A 15,639-nucleotide genomic window follows, 5' to 3' on the forward strand; every position below is an offset into this window, starting at 1 on the left:
TCTGTATTTACATCTGCAAAAATGAGCTGTGGGGATCGGCATTCACATCTGTGGATGCGGATGCCTGTGGATAGAAAGCAGATATCGGCAGATTTGCAGGGCTTTATTTATGGTTCATTGCACTGCAACCTCCTTCTGACAACAAAAATTACTTCATGACCCCCAGGAGAGGGGGAACTGAAGCTGGGCCTGCCAGAGCCCCAGTGCCCCAAAGCGGGGAGGAGGGGCCCAAACACAAGCTCCAAGCAGGAAGGCCAAAGTTAAAGCCCAGGCAGGGAGCCTGTACCATGAGCCCGGCCACACAAGACTGAAGTCCTTGGATTTTGGCTTTGGCTCCAGGCAATGGGGCTCAGGCTTCAGCACCAGGTCCCAGCAACTCAAAGACAGTGCTGGCGAGCCCATTAAAATGGGGCCCTGACCCAGAGTTTGAAAATGGCTGGTTAGCTGATGAAATGGTAAAATCAAGAGTCGGATCAGTTTCATACGTGATGTCCTTTCTCTGTGCACAGTATCTAGGCCTGCTACTGAGCCGGGGGAAGACAAGGGCCTGGCGATTCAAAAAGGCCCGGGCTCCCAGCTGTCACCATTGCTACTACTTTAAATCGCCGCCAGAGCCCCAGACAGTGTGCTCCGGGCAGTGCTAAGGGCTGGCTGGAGAGGGGTGGGGCAAAGCGTGACATGGTCACTCTAGATGGCATTGATGGGTATCCCACCCCTTCTGCCTGAGGCTCCACCCTTCCAGAAGCACAGGTCCACCACCCCCAACCTTGCCCCGGGGCCCAGGAATTCTGTCAGCCCCCCGACTGTATCTTGCCAATGCAAGCTCATTTTTTGAGGAGTACAGGATCTGTCGAAAAATCACCCCGCTGTCAGCAAAACCACGTCTAAACCGCGGTTTCAGTTTCAAAAAGGTGCTTTTCGAAACAGCGCCAGAACACGATTATGCAAATGAAGCACGGGATAGTTAAATCCCCGCTTCCTTTGCACTTTCAATGTGCTTTATTTACATACCTCTGCCGACAGAGGGGTGTCGTGTAGACGTAGCCTCAAGTCAATGCTAGAAGAAACTGTCACAAAAAATACGGCTGATAAAAAAACGGATTTAGTAACCAAAGGGAATATAGTAAATTTGGGGTAAGCCATTCAGCATAGTGCCACACCAACATACAATGCTGGCTAAATCCCAAATCAATAAGATTAACAGCACTGATGTAAAATTATGCAGTGTACAGATTATGGAGTGGCAAACCCTCAGATTGGATTATAGTGCCTGGGATCTCAATGGGACATGATACTGTGCCATACAATTTAATATTTTTAGGATGAAATCTTATGGGGGAAATTTTTAAAAGCTCCCAAGTGCACTAAATCCTTTACAGACTTTTGAAAATCTCCTTGTAAATCAGCCATGACCAAACATGCCAGCATAATCAAATTCAGTGGGGTAACAAATACACAAAATAACAGCACTGTGTTACAAAATGCTTTGAAAAAGATTGAAATTGCAGGCAACCGGATGAGGTGCAAAGATGCCAAAACATTTATATCAAAACAATGAAGGCTCCTGAATGCAAATAGTACCATGAAAACCAGGGTAAAGTCACCCAAGTACCCTCAAACACACAGTCACTCTCTCCCATACACAATTCATCCATACTGCAAGCAAATCAAGTCACCAACTGTCATCACCACACTATTACCCCTACACCCTTAACTCTGCCCTCTGAGAACAGAATTTTTGCTTCCTAATCTGTGGGATTCTGGCTTGGGTATTATTTTCCCTTTGAAACTTCCCCTCTTTTTAAGGAGGTTTGTACATGTGTACTATATTGTGTTGTTATTGGCAAAAGGGTGTGGACGTGTTACGTGATTTGCAGAGTAACTGTAGATGTTAGAAAAGGGAGAAATACAGCAAATCTGTAGATTTGTGCTCGGCATGCCACAGAAGATAGAGTTAAGGCTGTCTGGGTAAAAAAAAAACAACCTAATAGAAGGTTTGCATGAAGAAAAGATGGCTCCTTGCCTTATGCCTTGATCAGCGTTTTCCCTTTCTCCTGACAGCTTAGTACTGAAGCTGGAACCGGGAGACAGTCACATGGGGCCTGATCCAACATCTGTGAAAGGCAGTGGAAGTCTGCCCTGATTTTAGTCTGACATTGGATCAGATCCACAGAACTTGAATAGTGTTAATGTGCCTCCTTCCACTCCGCAGCCCTTCACTCACCACTTCTCACTCTCCATATGCTCATGTGGCCTAAATGCTCCATTAACAGACCATGATGATTGTTGTGAATGCTGAGCAGCAAAATACAATGATTCCTAAGACACAGAAGTCAATTCTCACAACCCCACATGAGGTCACATTCATTAGGTCTATTGTTTTCCCCTATGGCCATAGTCAGGCTTGCTCAAATGTGCACATATCCCTGCCATAAGAGGAGAGATAAATAAGGCTGGGACGTTTCAGCTTCCAAAAGAGATGACTAAGGGGGGGAAGATACGATAGAGGTCTATAAAATCATGACTGGTATGGAAAAAGTGAATAAAGAAGAGGTGTTTATTCCTTCCCATAACACACGTCACCATATGAACTTAATAGGTCACCAAATGACACAAGTCACCATATGAAATTAATAGTGTTACCAAATGAAATTAATAGGTAGCAGGTTTAAAATGAAAAAAAAGGAAGTTCTTCTTCACACAATACAGTCAATCTGTGGAACTCCTGGCCAGAGGATGTTGTGAAGGCCAAGATTATAACAGGGTTCAAAAAAGAGTTAGATACATTCCTGGTAGATAGGTCCATCAATGGCTATTGGGCAGGAATAGTTTCCCTAGCCTCTGTCAGAAGCTAGAATGGGCAACGGTAGGGTTACCATTCGTCCAGTTTTTCCCAGGCATGTCCTCGTTTTCACTTGTTAAATCTCTGTCCAGCTGGCTATTTTAAATGGCAAAAAAATCTCCTGGATTTTGCCCTGTAAAGAGGATCGGGGAGGGGGCTGCGGCACGTGCCTGTCACATGGAATGTTCGGTTTGAACTCTTTGCACGCGCCCCAGCGCTGGAGGGAAAAGTGCGTGGCTGGGGTGGTGGCGGTGGCGGCGGCTCCGGCAAGACCCAAGACAGGGCCAATGTGGGGAGAGGGGTTGGCTCCGTCCATGGACTCACCGCATTACCCTCCACCCTGCTAGATTATGTCCCCAGCTCTGGGGGAGGGGTGGGGCATTGGATTAGAGCGGGGGAGGGGAGGGCTGAGGGTGCCTGGCTCTGGGGGAGGGGTGGGTTAGAGCAGGGGGCCTGGGAGGGCTAGGTTGGAGTGGGAGGGCTGGGTGTGCCTGGCTCTGGGGGAGGGGTGGGTGCACTGGGTGAGAGCAGGGGGTCTGGGAGGGTGGCTGGTTCTGGGGGAGGGCAGGGGAATTGGGTTAGAACAGGGAACTGGGCATTAGAACTGCTGGCTTCTTTCCTTTCCTGTAGGCAGGCAGTGGGTCTGCGGGTTAGATTTGGGGCTTCCAGTCTCAGCTCTGTGGGAGTTGGTGCTTGGTGGGGCGGGCAGGGGCCAGCAGGATTCCTGAGTTCTTTTTCTAGCCAAGCCACTTCTCCCCTCGGTGCCTTTAACTTCATGTCCCAGGATGGACCCCAGCCAGCAGCCTCCTTGGCCCCCCACTCTCTCCTCCTGGCTCTGCAGCAGCCCAAGCTGCTGGCAGGTTGGTGGCACTGCTGGAGCCCGCGGTGCCACGCGTCTCGGGGCAGCGCAGCAGGGAAGCGGGAGCCTGGCATACGGAGTCCCCTCGCACCGGGGGCAGCGGCAGCCCTGGCAGCAGCAAGGTGGCGGCCAGAGTCCCGAGTTTGGCGTGCACAGGGATGAGCTTGCCAGCTCCAAAGTCCAGCCTCCTGTGTGAGTGGAGCAGCCACCGCCGCAGCAGCACCGGCAGGCACCCGGCGTCCTCTTTTCTGAACGTTCAAATTTGGTAACCCCAGGCGACAGGGGATGGATCCCTGTTCTGTTCAGTCCCTCTGGGGCACCTGGCATTGGCCACTGTCAGCAGACAGGATCCTGGGCTAGATGGACCTTTGGTCTGACCCAGTGTGACTGTTCTTATGTTCATATCCTATCTAATTAGCCCTTTCCACTGCCTAATCCATTAAAGCCTGGCATTGGATATCTACCAGGAAGTCATGCTCAGTCTTCTGGGAGCTTCACTTTCTTACCCACTTTTACAGGCCAGCTGACATGCACTCGCGGTGCCAAGGGCTCCTAGCTTGTCAGGACAGGACTATGAGCTGTGGGTGTAAGAGCTTCTTATAAATTAAACTGAAACAGTTTCCCTTATTTTTTATTTAGTGCCTGCCCATGGTTGGGACTCTGGAAAATACCTGCTGGGAAGGGCAGCTGGGAAAAACGAGAATCCAGGGCAAAAGGGAGTGGCAAGGAAAATAATTGTTCTCTTAGGCTGCAGCAGCTGGAGTTGTGCTGCCTTTCTCCCTCCACTAACCACTTTGTTCACCACTTCACTGGCATATTCTAAGCGGCCCTTGACCTTCATGAGGCAGGGATACAAGGTATTTGCCTGTCTAAGAAAGGGCACAGAAGGGAGGTTGGGCTTAAGGTTAATCTGCTAAAATCCACTGGTCTGGGATTCATGCTAGCTGGGCTCAAATACTGGCTCTGCTACTGACATCCTGCATGACCTTGGGCAAGTCACTTTATCTCAGTGGGCCTCTATTTCCCGTCTGTAAAATGACAAGAAGAGCATATTTCCTTTTTCACAGCTTCTGTCTATTGAGAACGTACATTCTTGGCCAGAGGGGCTATTATCTGCTGAAGTCAGAGACAACTTCCTTTTGGAGCAAAATAAACCCAACATCAACAGCAAGAGACTCCCCCTACCAAAATACATAGCACGTGTACATCAACCTTTTCTTCCAACAGCTGCTAGCTTCCTTTAGGAGTCAGTGTCGTGATCCAAACAGCCAGGAATTTTCTCCCAGCGGAATGGGACGCTCACTAAAATCAGAGGAGTTAGGTTCAGAATAGATCCTGGAGCTAGCGCTAACGTATACGTTCAGAACGCCGACTCTGAGACCGGGGAGGGGAAAGAATTCACGGGGGAAGACACAGGCACTGACTGAACAGTGACAGATGAAACAGATCTCATGGCATAGAATTTCCTATTGCAAGTGCAGGTGGATGCCAGGTGGGGAGGGAGAACGGGCCGAGGATCCAAAGAGGGTGCCCTTACCGTACCAAGCTGAAAGTGTGTGGCTATCGAGTCTCACAGTGACAGAGGAGCTGAGAACTTGTGTGTATGATGCCCCCTTATGGCTCGTGGTGCTGCTAAAACCCCTCCTACATCATCATGTCCTAGCTGAGCCCCACGCCAGGCAGGGAGGGTGATACACAGCTCAGGCCTTTCTCTGCACATTCACAATACTGGCTCAGTCCATGCTGGACAATGCCCCTGGCCAGGGGTGTCATGCCCCCTCCCCGCTTTTTACTAGCTGTAAGGGTAAGCAACAGGGTTAGGGTTGGGTAGGGGGAGAGTAGCAAGCGGGGATGGAGCTTGGGGGAAGAGGTGGGGTGATGGAGGAGCTTTGGGGAGAAGAGGCAATGGGGGGCAGGCGCCTGAGGGTGCGTCCGCCGCTCCCGAACCTGCCTGAATGTGCTGGGAAGAGATGATATTGAAAACGAGGCCAGAGGGGAGATCTCAGGCACTGCACAGCCGTAGGCCCTGAAGAGGAGCTCGGAATAAGCGCGAAAGCTTGGCTTTTTTTAACCCACAGAAGCGGGTCTAATACAAAATATCCCCTCCCCCATCTTGTCAGCTTTAGGACAGAGAGACACAAGCTTCTCGCTGAACCTTTGTTTACAGACAGACCAGTTTTGGCCGGGTAGGAAGGCCTGAGCTGTAGAGGTTAACTTGGCCAAGGGGGTGGCACGGGGTAAGTCAGGGGTGGCCAACCCGCGGCTCGCGAGCTGCATGTAGCTCTTCCCCCACTGAAGTGTGGCTTGCGAAGCCGTCCCTGCGCCCATAGGAAACGTCCCCGGCTCCCTGTGCTCACTGGAGTAGGGGAGCCATCCGCTGTGGCGATTCAAAATGGCTCCACCAAGAGCCTGATGTGGCCAACAAGCCTTGTCTTTTCTTTCAAAGGGGCAGTGTCCTTCCCCACCCCCAACAACACTGGGGGGGGGGGAGCTGGGGGGCAGCTCTGCTTTTCCTCAACAAAGTTGCTAAACAAATATTCTGGTGCAGCTCTTCGCATTTTTGCTGCCGCTGTTTCGGCTCTCTTCGTTTAATGGGTTGCCCACCCCAGGTGTAAGCGGTATGGGTAGACCCAGCTAGCAAAGTCTGGGGCCAATGGTCAGGGCTCAGGCTGTAGGGAGATACCTGGCTAGTGTGGGGGCAGGGGCTGTCATAGGGGCACAGAGCCAGCTGGCAGAGCTAGAGTTCCCCAAGCAGAGTGCCTGGCAGGGGACCCCAGACCCAAAGTACAGGGACAGACCTGCCTGGCAGCAACGCAAGTGAGAGACTCACTTGGCTGGAGCAGGAATTCAGGACAGACCCCACGGGAGGGACTGGCCAATAGGGACAGACCTGGTGGTGGGGTGCAGCGTCTGACCTCCAGGGAGAGACCTGTCTGGCAGGAGCTAAACTTGGTTCTGATTAAAAGGATTTATCATAGAACTCATTAGAAAACATCTGGGCTTGGCAAGGGATCTGGAATGTGCTTCGGCCGTGGAGCTCTGCTCTTCCTGCGTCCTGAGAATGTGAGCTCCCGCAGGGTAAGACTCGAGCCAGCTGTTTCCTCTAATCCCATCAGCCTTTCCTTCCACAGGGGTCCAAGAACTCAGCGAGAGAGAGGAAGAAAGAGAAAGGCCGGTTCCCGCCCCTTGGTGACTGGGATTAGTGGTTTCTCTGTGCTGCAGTGCCAACACATTTGGGGGCCCTGGGGGCAGTATTAAAACCCCCCCACCACTCCCCTCCCATCTCTGAGCAAGTCCAAGTGTGTTTAATCACTTCATTTCCCACCTTACCCAATTGCTCCTGCCTCCAGGCATCCAGGGCCCCTTCCTCCCTCCCTCCTCCAGGCTGCTGGTAACTCAGGTCATACGGAATCTGTCTTCCATTAAATCCATGGCTGCAGGGACATGTTTGATCAGTGTCTGGAAACAGGGTGTTGGGATTAATTCACAGGTGCCCTCTTTGCCTTAGAGCTCAAGTCCTTTTCTTCTGCTTTAAAAAATCTGTTCTGTTTTACTAGGTTAGAAAAGGCTAAATCCCATCTGACAATGATCTTACTTTCCCGACAGGGCTTTCTTCCCAAATCTCTCTCAAAATGCGTGGTTATTATACTTTTTATTACACCAATGGCTAGAGGGGCCCTAGTCAGGATCAGGACTCCTCTTGCTCAACACTGTTCACAAAATAAGAGGCTGTTCTTGCACCAAAGGGCTTACTAAATATTAGCAGACTACACAATCTAATAGTATGTACCTAGACACAGGGAATGCTTTGTCCACTGCTAAAATGTTGCCAGCGCTGGATCCGTCTGGTGGTTTGGCCCAAGGAACACCACTTTATAGATTAGGACGGGAAGTTAGACGACTACTGTAAACTCACAGGATTTTATGATGAATTACACAATGTTGGGTGCTCTTTCTAAAGTCCTAGCTTCTGGAATCCTGCTCCTACCTGAGAATCTCAGCTCTATCTCTCTTTTTTTTTAAAGTGAGTTTTTAGTCGTCGTAGTGGCTGAGAAAAACCTGGAAAAGGTGACCTGTAAAGGGTCAAAAAAACAGAAAGCAAACTCAAGCTTAAAAAAAAAATCATGATTTTTAAGCCAGTCTCCTGAATTGTGCCTTTTTGTTTGAGGTTGGCAGGACTCGTATAACCAATTGGAAAATTAGTATTTTCCCCCAAGGGATTGGGCCAGAAGACTTACCTTAATACCTCTTCATCTGCAAGAAGCACCATTGGATGAGGAACAACCATAGGCTTGTCTTCACTAGGAAGATATATTCATGATAGCTACCTCCATGTGCACCTCCACCTGTTCTCTCTCTTCTATGCGAGTTAACACCTCCTACCAAAAGACAGCTGGGCCACATAGGATAGGTCTGGATCAACTACCAGGGGTGGGGACTCCTTTTTGGGTCAGGGGCCATTGACCCATAGAAAAACCAGTTGAGGGCCGCACACAAGAGAGAAACAAATAAAACAAAACAAAACAAAGCAAACCCCCTCCCCCCCAAAAAAAACCCTCACTGAGAAAGAGAAAAAAAAAGTCTCCACATTCCCCTTGCACACCAGGGCTTTGAGGCGCCTAGGCTAGTAGATTTTGTGTGCTCCAGTTCTGTAGGGGGATAGCAAGGGGGCTGGAGCGCCAGTGTGGGTTCCCCAATGCTGGGGGGAGAGTCTGAGCCTTGGGGACTAGATCCAGACAAAAGCCCAGGGCCACATCCAACCCACGGGCCTTAGGTTCCCCATCCTTGATCTTCATAGATGTAGAAGACATTCACTTGCAGACACTAGTGACTAGGGAAAAGGTGGAGGAGTAAATTAAGGTAGCTAACTCCCCTGTATTTCTCTAGTGTGTATGTGCCCTGTAATGAGACATGTCTCAAGCAGGTCTTGTACAACAGCTAACATGTTTCAAGGGGTGGGGTTTGCGAAGCCAGTTCCTGCCCCATATTGTCTTGCCCTGCCTCACTCTGAGCCCTTCCCACTTGTGGCTCCATCTCAAACCCGTCAAAATGGAATTAAGGCCATTCCGGGTCCAGACACAACAATAATGAAAAATAGATCGCATGGCTCCGCGTATATCAGAGCTACTTCTGAAGCTACTGCTGCAGCCCAGGAGTTAACACTGTGAATTATTTCATGGGCTACTTTAAGAAAGTTCCATGTTATTATAGGTTCTTCCTGTGCTTCGCGACGCCACAGTGACCTTTTCTCTATCTGCCAATCTGCCTCTGTTTATGCCAACTATGGATATCCAATTCAGGTTTTTGCAGATAGCAAAGAGGATCCTCCTCCTACTCCTAAACCTAACGGCTGTGTCTACACTGGCAAGTTATTCCGGAAAATCAGCCGCTTTTCCGGAAAAACTTGCTAGCTGTCTATACTGGCCGCTTGAATTTCCGGAAAAGCACTGACGATCTAATGTAAAATCATCAGTGCTTTTCCGGAAAAACTATGCTGCTCCCATTTGGGCAAAAGTCTTTTTCTGGAAAACTGTTCCGGAAAAGGGCCAGTGTAGACAGCACAGTAGTGTTTTCCGCAAAAAAGCCCCGATCGCAAAAATGATGATCGGGGCTTTTTTGCGGAAAAGCGTGTCTACATTGGCCACGGACGCTTTTCCGCAAAAAGTACTTTTCCGGAAAAGCGTCCTGCCAATCTAGACACGCTTTTCTGTAAACGAAATCTTTTCTGTTAAAAGCATTTCCAGAAAATCATGCCAATGTAGACGTAGCCAACATGTTCCCAAGCATTTAGGAGCCTTCTTCCTGAAGCAACAACAAATTCCACATGCTGCATGCTGTCTTCTGTGGCGCAGGGAAAGGCACTGTGCAAACTTTCCCACACTGGCGTTGCAATGCACTTCCAGTCCTGGCCTGCAAACCCACCCTACCTCTTCCAGTCCTCACTCACCAACTGTCCCTCATTCACGGGTGCATGTATTGACATAGGAAATACTCCATCTTGAGGCTGATTATCTAGGATACCACACAATCTTCAGAGAGAATTAAAAACTGGGCCGTATGCCCAGAAAACCAAACCAAACAGAGAACGGAGTCCAAAAGGGAAGAACTGGTAGCAGTCACGAGGACAAAACAATGTGCATCTGAATGGAAAAAAACTGATGCTGTGCCTCAAAGGGGACCACAGACATCTTCAGTGAGTCCCACAAATTGGGATCCTGAACCAAGAGGGCCTTGTCTAAAGCTCAGTTCAGATGAAACCAGGAGATGGAGACCAAGGGCAAAACAGTCACCTCTAATGATCTTTGGGGAATATTGGATAAGTGGTTATGTCCCGAGGAGACTATTAGAATATTAGGTCATCTTAGGGGTACTCAAGAGAAGTCGGGGGGGTACGTCAACACAACTCTGGAGAAAACTGAATTTTTGTTTTAAATTTTATAGCATTTTATTATTTTTGTACGTTTTACACCCGAAAATTTCATTGCCCACTCGGCTACGATTAGGTTGTTTAAACAAATGTGTTGCAATGGTAGAAAAAATTGTGTGCATCTGAAAACTAGGTACTGGGAGTATTTATAATTTTTTTAAAAAAGGGGTACTTCATAAAAAAAGACTGAGAAACACTGATCTAGTGTGACCTGACAATCACAGGGCATTCAGTTTCACCCAGTTCCCCTTTCATGGGGCCCAATAATTTGGTGCTAGCCCAATATTTGGCTAGCGTAAATCTTCCAGAAAGGGAAGCCATCTTGAGATGAACACATCAAGAGATGGAAAACCCATCACTGCCCTGGGTAATTTATTCCAAGGGTGATTAACCATCAGTGTTAACAATGTGTATTATTTCCAACTTTTCTGGCTTCAGCTTCCAGCCTCTGGCTCTTCTGAGACCTTTCTTCACTCCACTCAAAATCCTTTTAATACCCAGTATGCTCTCCCCATACAGATCCTTATACACGGTCATCAAGTCACCTTTCAAGCCTCTTTCTGATAAGAGAAACAGATGGAACTCTTGATGTGTGTCACTGTAAGATATTTTCTTCAACCCTATGATATTTTTGTGGCTCTTTTTGCAACCCCTCTAATCTTTCCTCGCCTGTTTTCAAAGGTGGACCCCAGAACCAGATGCAGTATTCCACTACCAGTCTCATCAATGTCATATACAGAAGACAAAAATCACATCCATTCTCCTCGTCAGTACACCCCTGGTTGTACATCCAAGGGACTGCAGTGACCCTTTTTGCACCACGTCGCACAGGGAACTCGTTAAAATTCCTTTCCTGTGGCCATAGCCAAGATTTCACCTTGGGAAGGAGGATTCCAAAGAGAAGAGGCTATTTTGCTAACCCATTGGGTCATTTAACCCACCTGCTTAGAGCATTCCATTTCCCCCTCCCCCACACACCGGGAGCTCTCCCTTATTACTCTGCAGCAACTTTACCCTGCAGAAAAGGTCCCTGAATGGGTAGGTAGGTGCACTAGTCCTCAACTACTATCAGGAGCTAAGTAAGTTCCCACCACTGGGTAGGGAGGAATGGGACCAGATAACAGATCCCCTGTGTTTAAGCACATTGCGTCGCATCCCCGCACCCTGCACAAGTGGGTTATAGTGTAGGATGTTTCTCCTGTTTAAGCAATCGCCTCCAAACTTTGCCCTTCCCCCATTCCTAGTGACACGTGTCTTCCTGTGTAATTTGTAACAGACACCATTCTAATAAGCTGCATTAGTATCTGCACTCTATAAAAGTGACATTGGAGAGGAGACCCAATATCCCTGTTCCTGCTGGCAGGATAATGAATTATTACACCAATGCTTTATTATTCAGGAGCTCTGGGAGTCAAGCATAGTGTTGGAAAATGGTTATAAAATGTGGCTTAAAAATCACACAAGGTACTTGCATAATAGTTTGTTCTTCTATAGCACCTTCCATCGGGAGAGCTCAAAGCCCTTTATAAACATTAGGGTGAAATTCAACCCAGTGCAGATGGCTAACACTCAAAATAGGATTTAAGTGGTGCGCAGACTTTATGCTGGCTCACTGCACAAAGCTGAATTTTACCCATGAATGAATTAGACTTCAATGCCATTGCAAGGTGGGTAGGTACCATTATGCTCATTTTATGGGGGAGACAAAGAGAGGTTAAGTGAGCTGCTCAGAGAGTCTGTGTCGGAGCCAGGAATAGAGCACATGCACAGATACCACAATCTGGCCATGTCTAGACTGCAGGCTTCTTTCGGAAGAGATCTTCCAAAAAAACTTCTTCTGAAAGAGCGTGATTTCTATGGGCGGAATGGCTACCAGGGCACCTATGCTTTTTCCTCTTTCCTCTTCTTGCAAAAGAACTCCCTCTTTCCCATCCACATATGCCTTTTTCCAAAAGAGCTCTTTCGGAAAAAGGCTTCTTCTTCATAGAAAGAGAATTACCAATGCTGGAAAACCCCCTCAGTTCTTTCGATGTTTTTTCGAAAGAGATTGCAGTGTGGACACAATTGAAGTTTTTTTTGGAAAAACTGCCATTTTCCAAAAAAAACCTCTGTAGTGTAGACATACCCTCAGAGGTGCTCTGTAAATGCCTAAACACGAAGTAACCCACGGTCCCATAATAATCACCAAGCGCTTTATGTTCCAGGGAGGTAAAAGTGGTATTTCACAGAGAGGAACATAAAACTCCAAAGCAATTAAGTGACTCGGCCAAGATCAAACAGTCAGTGGGACAGCCAGGATTAGGGTTTAGTTTTTCCAGTTCCCAATTATAAACTCATACTGAACTTGGTTACACTGAAGTTATTTCTGTTAAAGTGGTATAATATCCCCACAGCACTGCCACCCCAGCATCTCAAGAGGAGCCATGGATCTTTAGGAAACAGCAAATCAACTTTTGCAGTAATTACTATACTCAAAATATACTCAAAATATCAGAGCAGTTTCCATTTTATTGTGCAGTACATTCTGATCTGGGGGAGGTCTTCACCCAAGACAAACCAAGCTAGGAATCAGCCAATAAAGTGAACATTATTCCTAGAGAAATACCAGCTAATTGTATGGCTAACTGGAGACATCAGTGTTTATTTAGGAACGTAGTAAGATGTGCATGGCTCACAAGATTTAAGTTCAAGTCCAACCATGAACTGCCAGTAGAGAAAAATCTATGGAAAAAAAAAAGTGGTGACTTTCTATCCCAATTTTCTAACTTCCTTGATCAGCACTGACAATGGCTGTTTGGTGGCGTTTTTAAAATAATTTGGTGGACTTGGTCTAGTTCCCCCATCGAGCACTGTCTAGTCCATGCGCAGACGCTCATTAGGCAGATTCAACAGAAAGGCAAAAAACTGAAAGGAGTTTGCAGATATTTAGCCCAAAATCTAAAGGCCGACTTGCGCTCCAGAAAAATTGCATGGTGGGAGACCTGGTTAAACAATGGACAATTGTAGAAGTAACGAGGCCACCCCTTTCTCATGGTTCAATCTACAGATTAGGGAGGGTCTGTGATCATGTATATGGCAATATCCATTCTCATCAGGTGACCCTTGCTTTTCTGCCTTGTGTGGATGTCCCATATCCCACTTAAAATGCTGTTCCAGTCTGTAGAACCTAATCATCCTGCCTTAGGCAGCAGCTTTGGTCTGGAATACGTTTACAGACTGAACAAAGCTCTAGGGAATAATCTTTTGCAGGTAGCTCTACACAAAGATGGTTTTGAGCCCCTTTGGAGTTGCTCAGATCTGCATCTGAAGTCTGTGCTTGTCCCTTACCTCCATAATGAGCCAAACCAAGACTTGTGATCACAGTCCAGGCTTCTCTCTAGCTTTGAACCGATGGCTGTTATCCAAATGGAAGCACTCTAAGGCTACTGAATAAACATTCATCCCCCATTATGTGAAAGGAAAAAAGACTTACAAAATGGAATCTGAACTGGCCATCTCTAGGAAGTGGTAACTACCCCAAATCCTGGTCTGAGAGTCTCTGCAACCAATACTGGAGAGATTTAAACTAGAGGTGGGGAACTTAAGGCCCGGGGACCAGATCCAGCCCCCAAGGCTCGGGGCTCCCCCCATAGCACTGGGGAGCCTGCACTGGTGCTCCAGACCCCCATTGAAGCACACAATCTACTAGCTTGACTCCAGTGTGAGAGGGGAATATGGAGAGTATATTTCTCCTCCTCAATCAGAGGCCATGTCAGTGAGGGTTTTTTTTTCCTGTGGGTCAGTGGCCCCCAACCCAAAAAAGGTTCCCTACCCATTTTAGGTGGAGTGCTATTATTTATCAAGCACCGACAACTCTCTCAGCATCTTAACGAGCTACAAAAGAGGACAGGTTCAGTGCCAGAAGGAGCATACAGATCTAAGTAACTGGCTGCGCTGTGCGCCGCTAGCCAGCCATCACAGTAGAGACAACAGGAATCCACAGCAGAATTTCCATAAACTGTTTTCCCATTTAGTTTTGATCTGACTCAGTTGCACATTTCACTGTGGGTGGCCTGAAGAGAGGGCTCTTGGAGCGCTTGGATACAGTCTGCATTGCAACGTATCCTCATGCCTGCCAGAACTTCAGTCCATTTGCCAAGTTCAGTACCAATGCCTTGGGCAGCTTACAGGGAACGGAGGCAAGTTCGTTTGTTTTATTTCCCGACCATCAGGTGGATCCAGAGCAGAAGGTGGGGAACCTCTTTTGGGTCAGGGGTCTATGTGGGCTGACCCATAGAAAAATCAGTTGGAGGCCACATAAAAATGAGAACAAACCAACCAATCCACGTTCCCCTCACACAACAGAGCCTCAGGGGCCCTGGCTATTAGATGCTGTGGGCCTGCCTATGCAGGAGTGGGGTGGTGGGTTTGGGAAGGCGATAGGGTGCAGGAGTGGGCTAGGGGTGGGAGCTAGGGTACAGATGTGGAAGTGCAGGGTCTCAGTGGGGGGGAACCCTAATGCTGGGGGAGGGAGCCCTGAGCCTCAGGGGGACTATATCCAGGCAAGCTGGTGGCCGGATGTGGCCTCTGGGCTGTAGGTTCCCCATCCCTGATCCAGAAAAATGCAAAGGGCCAACTAGGGGCTGGATTCAACCTGAATTCTTAGATTGTGGAGTGGATGAAAGCTCATGGAAGTGTGGTAGCTGCAGAGTTGTGGGAGCATGCTCTGTGTGTGGAGGGAGGCCCATGGAACACTGTTTATAGCATTCTCAGGACCAGTGATAAGGAGCAATCCTTGGGTAGAGCGGGTACCTACATGCCAGTTTTCAGCTGGGAACAGACAAACAGGCTAAATGGGGCAGAGGCTGGGTTCTCTATGTTCTTCCTAGCAATGAAATTACATAATCTTCACAAAAATATAACATATCTGTGGGCTGGAGGGTTGTTGTTCTACTGTCTAAAGGGAAATATGGTTTTACATCAATCTGTGCTCATTTTGATCTGAAGGAACCAAAAGGACAAATGCAGACAGTCCCCATGAATCATAGAACACTAGAACTCGAAGGGACCTTGAGAGGTCATCGAGTCCAGTCCCCTGCCTTCACGACAGGACTAAGCACCATCTAGACAATCCCTGATAGATATCTAACCTGCTCCTAAATATCTCCAGCGATGGAGATTCCACAGCCTCCCTAGGCAATTTATGCCAGTGTTTAACCACCCTGACAGTTAGGAAGTTTTTGGCCAGCATTGAAAGGTTTACCTCCACTTGTCTGGAAACTGGGGTAGAAGAGAGTGATCCTAGCTTACAATGTTGGGGTACTTTTGAGGAGACCAGAGTTCTGCAGGGAAGCAGGCTGCATCTTGGTTTTAAGGAGAGGGAGGCCAGCAGGAGGGAACACCGGGGCTAACTAGGTCATAGAAACCACGTTATGGGAACTGCTACACTTGGGTAAGATAACATACATTGACACTTGTTTAAACTTTTTTTTCCCCCTCCCAGCATCTCTCTATATGGATAAATATTTGGAT

The sequence above is a fragment of the Pelodiscus sinensis genome, chromosome 24 (assembly GCF_052426305.1).
Source record: "Pelodiscus sinensis isolate ZL-2025 chromosome 24, ASM5242630v1, whole genome shotgun sequence".
Classification (NCBI taxonomy): Eukaryota; Metazoa; Chordata; order Testudines; family Trionychidae; genus Pelodiscus; species Pelodiscus sinensis.